Here is an 8,387-nt window from a genome sequence, read left to right as displayed (position 1 = left end):
GCCCTGTGATCTCGCTGGCTCTGGTCCTGCTCCCGGCCCACAGCAGGCTGGAATGTTCTTTCCACTCAGGGTTTTGGGAATCACCTCCACCCTGCACCCTCTGCACAAAGTCCCTGGTTCACTCAGGATAGTTCAGATGGTTTTCCCTTCTGTTATTGGAAGTCTGTGGCTGTTAAAACAAATCACCACCAAACAGGTGGCTACAACAACGGAAATGCATTCTCTCCCAGTTCTGGAGGACAAAATCAAGGTGTTAACAGGATCATGCTCTCTTTGCAGGCTCCAGGGAGAAATCTGTTCTTTGTCTCTCCCAGCTTCTGGTGGCCACATCTCCCGTCTCTGCCTCCTGGTCACATCACTTCCTTCCTTCCCATGTGTGTTTATGTCATGACTCCCTCTGCCTCCCCCACAGAAAGACATGTGCGGTTGCATTTAGGGCCCATTCCTATGATTCGGGATGATTTCCCCATCTCAGAGCCCTCAGTTTATTTGCCAAATAAGGTGACATCCACACTTTCTTTGCAACCAGTCGTCCCTGGCAAAGATATCGGAGTTGTCCAAGATCACACCCAGAAGAGGGAGAGGCAAGTCCATGAGAGTGTGGTCTTGCCTGCCAATAACAGAGGGAGGGCATCCAGAAAGAGGCGGCAATGTGGGCAAAGTCCCAAGTCGTTGAATGTGCATCGTGTGCTCAAGACATTACCCAGATTTCACCTCCGTTGCCTCCTCGGGGACCACAAGAGATCACCAAAGGGCACAGGCATTTCCTCTCTGTTCTCAGAGCCTACAATTAAGTCCAAGCCAGGCACTGCTTTTCCCTAATGAAAATGACTTTTATCGGCAAAGCTGACCCTGTAAAGGAAAGCCCTGCTTTGATGAAACCAGTCCTTTAAAATGAAACATTTTATCAAAAGCCATAACATGATCCCCATGAAATTAAACCGGGAAGACAGACATTCTAAATGCCCCAGATGCTGGTTTTGATTTTTTAAATTGTCAGTTAAATTAAAGTTGGGCCATGGAGACTCAATGCTCAGCTTGCCTTCCAAATGGAGGAAAATGCTCTGGTACACCTCCCCCAATGCGCCCCCCTCCTCCTTGAGCAAAACTCTCAGGAGGCTGGAGGCAGTCCAGCCAGGAGGCTGCAGGTTTGTTTCCATCTGGGCCTGGAAGCCAGGGAGACAGCCCGGGGGACCAAAACTCTTCACTAGATAAGTGGGGAGCCCACTTTGTGTCAGACCATGTCCCAGGGTGGCAGAGAGGTCCTGCCCAGCTACGTAAAGCGTCAGAGCTTGGCAAGAACTGGTGGATCATTCACGGTAATACAGAAAGGGACAGAAACTGACCTGGGCTGACTTTGCAACCAAACCAATGAGCGTTCGCTCCTTGGTGAGTCACAAAGTGCATGGGGTTGAGTTGTTGCGCAGAGAAAATTTTATTTGCAGCAAATTAGGAGATCATTGGGAATGACTTCCAAAGCCGTGACTCTGGGAGCAAGGGCAGATGGGTTCCTATTGTTTAGGGTCAGGATGAACAGATGGGGAAGCCTGGTCACCCTGTGTAGAGCCGGGAATGAGGTTGCATGTGAGCCTTAAGGAAACAAGCCTATACACACATTGCATGTTATGTAAATGAGCTCCTCCTCCTCCTTGGATAGGGATTATAGTATTATAATCAGTCATTCTAGAGGTCACTCCATGGTCCCTCTGCACAGGAGTCAGGGCTCTAGCTCAAACTGATCTGGGTGGTCTGGGCGGGCTGGAGATCTTACCGGGGCAGTTGCTATGGCTGGAGGGGTGGTTTTGCTTCCCATTGGCTTGAGTTAAGGGATAAGCTGGAAAGAAGAGCTTAAGGAAAAATGTGTGACAAAGGTTGGTGAGTATAAGCAGGTGGGCAGTAAAAGGCAGGTCTTGTTCTCTAGCTGGTGATACCTTAAGCAAAAAAGGAATTTACTATTTTCACAGAATTAAAAATCAAGGGGGTAGTTTGGCCTTGGCCATCTGAAATAACGTCCCCAAAAACCCAGTTTCTGTCTCTCCAAATTTCTTCCCGCCTTCCTTCAGGTCTCTCTCCCTTGGGTCAACACACAGGAAGTCTCTTCATGGTGCCAGGAGGGCTGCTGTAGATCCGGCTTCACATTCCTAGAAACTCAAGCCCCGAAGAAATACAGACCGCTTCCCTAAGAGCTCGGACGGAGTCCCAGGTCTCTGATGGGCCCAAAGAGCATCGAGTGCCCATCCCTGAACCCATCCCATAGTCAAGATGATGAAATTTACTGAGGAGCTGGGCTGAGCCATGTGATCCACCCCTGGAGCCAGGGCTGGATCAGCTTCACCCGAACTAATGACCCACAAGGAAGGGGTATAGTGGTTAGATATCCAAAAGTGTCCCCTAACAGTTCCAACTCAGATCATATCTGCTAAGCCGCAAAAGAAGTTAATTTCTATAACCTGGAATGTCCAGTTTAGTCAGCTCGGGCTGCCCCAGCAAAATACCACAGACGGGGTGTCTCACATGACACTAGCTTATTTTCTCACAGGTCTGGAGGCTGGAAGTCTGAGATCAAGGGGCCAGCATTGTCAAGTCCTGGCACAACTTCCCTTTGTGCCCTCATGTGCCTCACATGGCCTCTTTTCCATGCACACAGAGAGAGATTGAGAGAGAGGGAGTCCTATTTCTGGTATCTCTTCCTCTTTTATAAGGACACCATTTCAATCAGGGTTTACCCTTATAAACTCATATAACCTTAATCATTTCTTTAAGGCCCTGTCTCCAAATACACTCACACTGGGGGTTAGGGCTTCAACATACGAATGGGAAGAAGGGGGTAAAATGCATCCAGAATAATGGCTGAACTACCCAGATGACTGTATGTCTCTAGGGGTTCTATACAAGCGTGGCAGGAAATCCCATAAAATACCAGTTTAAGAAGCAAGTGAGGAACTGTCTGAAATCAAATGGGAGCTGAAGGTCAAGGTTACAACCACATTCCACCATCAGCCAGCCCAGCCCTCCTCCGGGACCACCAGCACCCTGTGGGGAGAGGGGAGCTCTGGGAGCTCTAGCCCCAATATTTCAGAGCGCAGTCTCGGATGCCTAGCTGGGGGGGGTCTCTTGCCCCCCCCCAAGCCACCCGTCTCTTTTGTCTCTTTCCGTACCCTACCCTCACCCCTTGTGACCCCGGGCTCTGACCCAGCCTCAGCCTCTCGGACATGGGGAGGGTTTTGGCGGGTTTGCCAAAGACAGAATCATAACACACATAGCAGCAAAGAACAGTTCTCACTTGCTAAGGCATCAGGGACATCCCTTCAGGACAGCAGCTAGAGGTACCTCCGGCTTTCTTGTAATAGCTGCTTCAAAGCCCAGAGATGCAATTTGCTCAACTCCTGTGTTTATTGACATCTTTAGATTGTTTGCTGGCCCGTGAGTGTGCACACGCGTGCACGCACCTGTTACAACCAGCAACCTGTAATAAACATCCCCTACTCCTTGTATATTGGTACTTTGAGCTCTCTAGGGTAAAATCCCCAGGGTGGGATTGCCAGTTAAAGTTAATGTGGATTTTTAGCTTAACGGATATCCCCAGATTTTCCCTAAAGGATTGACCCATCAGCAGGGTGCATGGTGACCCTTCACCCACATCCTGGCTGCGCAGAGTGTCACGGCTCTTATTTTGCTAATCTGGTATGTGACCAGGGCACCTCGTTGTCTTAATTTGCACCTCTTGACCATGAGAGGGAAGGCTGAGCCTGGTTGTGTGGGTTTATAGACCTCTGTAGTGCCAGAAGGAGATGGAAGGGTCAGAGGAGGCAAAGGAGACAGAAGGGTCAGAGGAGGCTTGCCTGAGGCCATGGACTCTGGGTTTGCAGTAATGGAATTAGGCAGGAGAAGAGAAAGGGGAGAGGAAGGGAGGGGAGGAGAGGGGAGGGAAGAGCAGGGAGAGGACTCAGCAAGAAAGCTCAAGCTGGTTCCAGAAGAGCAGTGTGGACAGAGTTGTGGACAGAGCGGGGGCCAGGGGCTGCAGATAGCACCGAGGGGGTGACAGGGACTTTCCATTTAAATGCCTTTAAAGGGATCTCTGGGCTGGGATAAGGAACTTAGCAGAGATTTCCATTCCAACCCAGGTCTGTCGTCAACTAACCCTCACCGTAGGCATCCTCTTTCCCCTCGGGGCCTCAGTTTCCCTATCTGTAAATTCCGAGAACTGGTCCAGCTGATCTCCTGAGAGCTTTTGGATTTAAAATCATCCGAGCAGTCCAGTAAAAGCCTGAACACCGAGCAGCCCGGTTATAGAAACATTAACTGGAAAATGTTTTTAAAGTCAATGGGTGCTCTAAGCTTCCAATTTCAAAGGGAATTCCCAAGAACCAGTCTGGTGACCCTGGGAGCCCTCACTCTCTTCCAGGGTATGGTTGGACCCCAAGGAGGGAGTCCTGCCCCAGAGGGGTGGAGGAACAGTCAGAGCGAGGTCAGGAGCACCTGGCAGGAGGCTTCCTGCCTGCATAGAGGGACGCAGGGGCCTTGGGGCTTGAGGGAGAGGCTCCAAGACGTGTCTCACCAGTGACCCCCACCTGTGAACCACCCCATAGCTCTGTTTCCACACTTGTGCCACCCCAGCTTCTCCCTGCTGGGGGGCGGGAGGAAGTGAGAGACAGAGACGGGGACACCCCACGCCTTCCCCAGGCCAACAGCCTCCCAAGGGGAGAGGAAGGTGCCCTGTTATTGAACAAGATCGAAATAGTGACGAGTTTATGCTGCACGGGACAGCTAAAGGTATTGAACAGACACAACATTTAAGGTGTAGAGAAGACTGTTTACCTCGGAAGGGCCAGCCTGGGTGAGGACACGGAGGAAGTCAGCAGACTGGACAGGTCAGCAGTGCGGGCTCTCGAAGGCCCCCAGGGCTCGACTGAGAAGCCAGGTTCCCCCAAGAGGAGACTTTTCAGCTTCCCATGCCCTTGTACGTCCACCCTGCACCCTGAAGCCTTGGCACCAGTGGGAAGATGCTCAGAACGGCCCTGGGGGGCCAGTCCAGGCTCTGATGAAGGTGTCCTCCGCCGCCCGGACAATTAGTAGAAAGGTTAATGGGCCCCCCAGCGGACCCGCAGCCTGGAGACCTCAGGGCTCCCGCTCGTTTCTGTTCCCGCCATCCAGCCCCCAACACAGACTGGGGAGATGTAGACCCAGGTCCCCGCAGAGACAACCCAAGTGCCCCCTGCAATGTGTGCAGAGCGTGGAGGGCCAGGCAGGAAGAACACCATCAGCATCGTCTCAGGCCTGGGGGAACTCACTGGAAGGTCGTGGCTCCCGGCAGTGTCCAGCCCACTCCGCCTTTGTCTTTCAGACGCAGACAGCGAGATGAGACAGGTTAGGGAATGGGTTCTCTTCAGAGTCTCGCTTCCCCCACCTGAACAATGGGGCTCATGCAGATTCGACTGAAGTAGTGATTAGGAAACCCACCTGTCCACCCCCTAGAGCACTGCTTCGTGGGCCAGCTCCCCAGGACTGCCGGTCAGGCTCACGACTCTGGGGGGAGAGGGATCAGAGCCCATACAAGCCCCATGAGCAGAGCAGGCCTGGCTGTGCCTGTCCCCAGCCACTCTCTCTAAGGGCATGGCCACTCCCTCCAACCCTCTCACCTCCAGCCCCATCCCAGGAGCCTTGCTGGCTGCAAACCCCCCTGCTCCCTCCTCTGACCTCACTCCTGCTGCCCTCAGGGTGGAGCCCAAGCCCTTCCCTGGACTTCCAGCCCTGCAGCCTCCCTCTGCATGCCTCTCCCGGGCCTCCCCTTCCAGCCCTCTGCACCGTACCTATTCCAGAAGACACCTCTGTGCCTGGACTGGGCTTCTTCTTTTTTTTTTTTTTTAATATTTTATTTATTTGACAGAGAGAAATCACAACTAGGCAGAGAGGCAGGCAGAGAGAGAGGAGGAAGCAGGCTCCCCGCGGAGCAGAGAGCCCGATGTGGGGCTCGATCCCAGAACCCTGAGATCACGACCTGAGCTGAAGGCAGAGGCTTTAACCCACTGAGCCACCCAGGCGCCCCTGGACTGGGCTTCTTGCACCTCAAACCCCCACGTCTAGCCTCTCCCCCGATCCTACCTATTCAAAAGGAGGTTGACAGCCACAAGCTTGGGCACAGACTCGGGGTGAAGCCAAGAGCCAGGGATGGGCCGACGCCGCACCAGCCAGCCGGTGTCTCTCCCCAGACAGGAAGGGCAGTGCCATGTCCTCTCGCAAGCTGCTGTGAGAAGACGCTCAGGAGCAAACAGAACTATTAAATGTACTTGGAGTCTTCAGTCCTTCCCAGGGCCCGGGAGAACTTGCTGTGGACCCACTTTGGCCTCTGTGTCGTGGAGAGTGAGGAGGTGGAGGGCGGCCCCCTATCACGGTCAAGTTTGAGAGTCGAGATTTCACTGCCTTGGGATCGAGGTCTCCAACGTGATGGAAACTGAGAGAGAAGACAGCAGGCCCTACCCCGGGTCGCACATGACCAAAAAGGGGATTTTCAGTGCGGTACCACCTAGAACGCAGAAGTAGGGGTTTGGACGTGGGGCTTCCCTCCCCCAAGGCTCCAGCTGTAGACCAGGGGGTATGCTGGAAGAGATGGTCTCCCGCCTCCCTGACCCTACTGAGACTCTAGGAAGAAATGGGGGAGGGATCACGGTCCCCTGAGAGGGCCTTCTGCCAGTGACCCACCTGAGGGGCTGTAGGGGCCCCTCCTCCACCACAACTGTGGGTCCCAGAGGTCCCGCTCGGCCGCTACTCTGAGTTTTAGGGTGTCATAAAGAAGATGAACCTAAAAGAAAAATGTATTAAAATTCACATAAAAATCCACACGCCCCACAAGCTGGCACTTCTTCATTTCCACCTTGGCGAGAAAAAGCTTGCCAGCAAGCCCCAGGGGGCCTGTGCAAGATTGCTCCCTTCGGTGCTGTGTGTACCGCCAAACAGCGGGAACGATGAAGATGTCCAACCCACAGCCGACGGGCTGAACATGCTGCCCCCTCACCCCACACAGAGCGGGAGCTTCAGACCGCCGGCACGGACTTGCACGCACGCGGTCACGTGAAGGGTGCGGGAGGCAGAGCTCCACGGTACCGAGCGGTGCCATTTACAGATGGCAACAACAGACCTGCTTGCCCCCGTCCTCCCCCTCCTCCCCCTCCTCCCCACTCCTCCCTCTCCTCTCTTCCCCCTTCTCCTCCTCCCTGTCCTCATCATCCTCTTCCTCCTCCCCCTTCTCTTCCTCCACATTTCCTCCTCCAGGCCAGCTACTCCCACAACACAGAGGGCCCCTGGCTCACCAGCCCAGGTGGCCTTCACTCTCTCTGCAGCTTGCCACTCTGTGGGGTCACCTACTCCCAAGGGTTCCATCCACAAACTCCCCACTCCTGTGTCCCTGGGGCATGGAAATAACAACAACAGTTCACACGGGGATTGGTTCCTAGAGCTGCCAGAACAAAGTGCTAGAACAACAGAACTCTCTTTCCTCACAGTTCTGGGGGCCGGAATTCGAAGATGAAGGTGTCAGCAGGCAGCCTTGGTTCCCCCTGAGGCCTCTCTCCTGGGCTTGTGGATGCCCGACTACTCCCGTGTCCTCACATGACCTTGCCTTTCGGTCTATCTGTCCTCATCCCCCCTTGTGAAGCAGACACCGGTCCCGCTGGATTAGGCCCACCTCAATACCCTCACCTTTAACTTCACTAACTCTTTACGGATCTCTCCAAATATCATGGTGCTCTGACGTCTCGGGGTTAGGACTTTAGTACATGAAATGTGAGGGGGGAGACACACTTGAGCCCATAACACCTGTTTAGTGTTTATTACGTGTAAGGAGATATTCTAAGTGCTCGGTCCTTCGTCTCGCGTAAGTCTCTCAACAACGCTCTACGGCGCGCGCTGTTTCTGTCATGCTCATGTTACAGATGGGGACTCAGCAGCTCAGAGAGGTTAGGGCAGTTGTCCAAGGTCATCCAGCCAGTGTGCTGTGGGCCTGCCTTCGTTTCCCAATGCTCCTTCCCCACACGGTGTGTGCCCTGTCTGTCCCCCTGCTAGGATGGAGGGGGGATGGGTAGGAGTGGATTGTTTCCTCGCTGATGCTTCACACAGAGAAGGTGCTGGCTGAGGGAGTGAGGACCAGAGAGGGGCATGTTTGGGCTAACGCAGTCCCTGCGCTTCAAGGACTGCGACGCCCACCCCCAAGCGGTTTCTCTTTGAAAGCCTGGCTCAGAACTGAGACCCCTGGCAGCCAGCCCTCGGGCCCCCAGGCACCTGCCCAGACACAGAAGCCTGCAGAGCCCTTTGGTAAAAAATCAATGCCGTGGCCGGCAAGCAGCTGGGCCTTGCTTCCCAGGGCTACACCGTATCCCGGCAACAACACGCAC

This window comes from Meles meles, chromosome 3 (genome assembly GCF_922984935.1).
Source record: "Meles meles chromosome 3, mMelMel3.1 paternal haplotype, whole genome shotgun sequence".
NCBI classification, from domain to species: domain Eukaryota; kingdom Metazoa; phylum Chordata; class Mammalia; order Carnivora; family Mustelidae; genus Meles; species Meles meles.
This window is presented reverse-complemented; position numbering follows the sequence as displayed.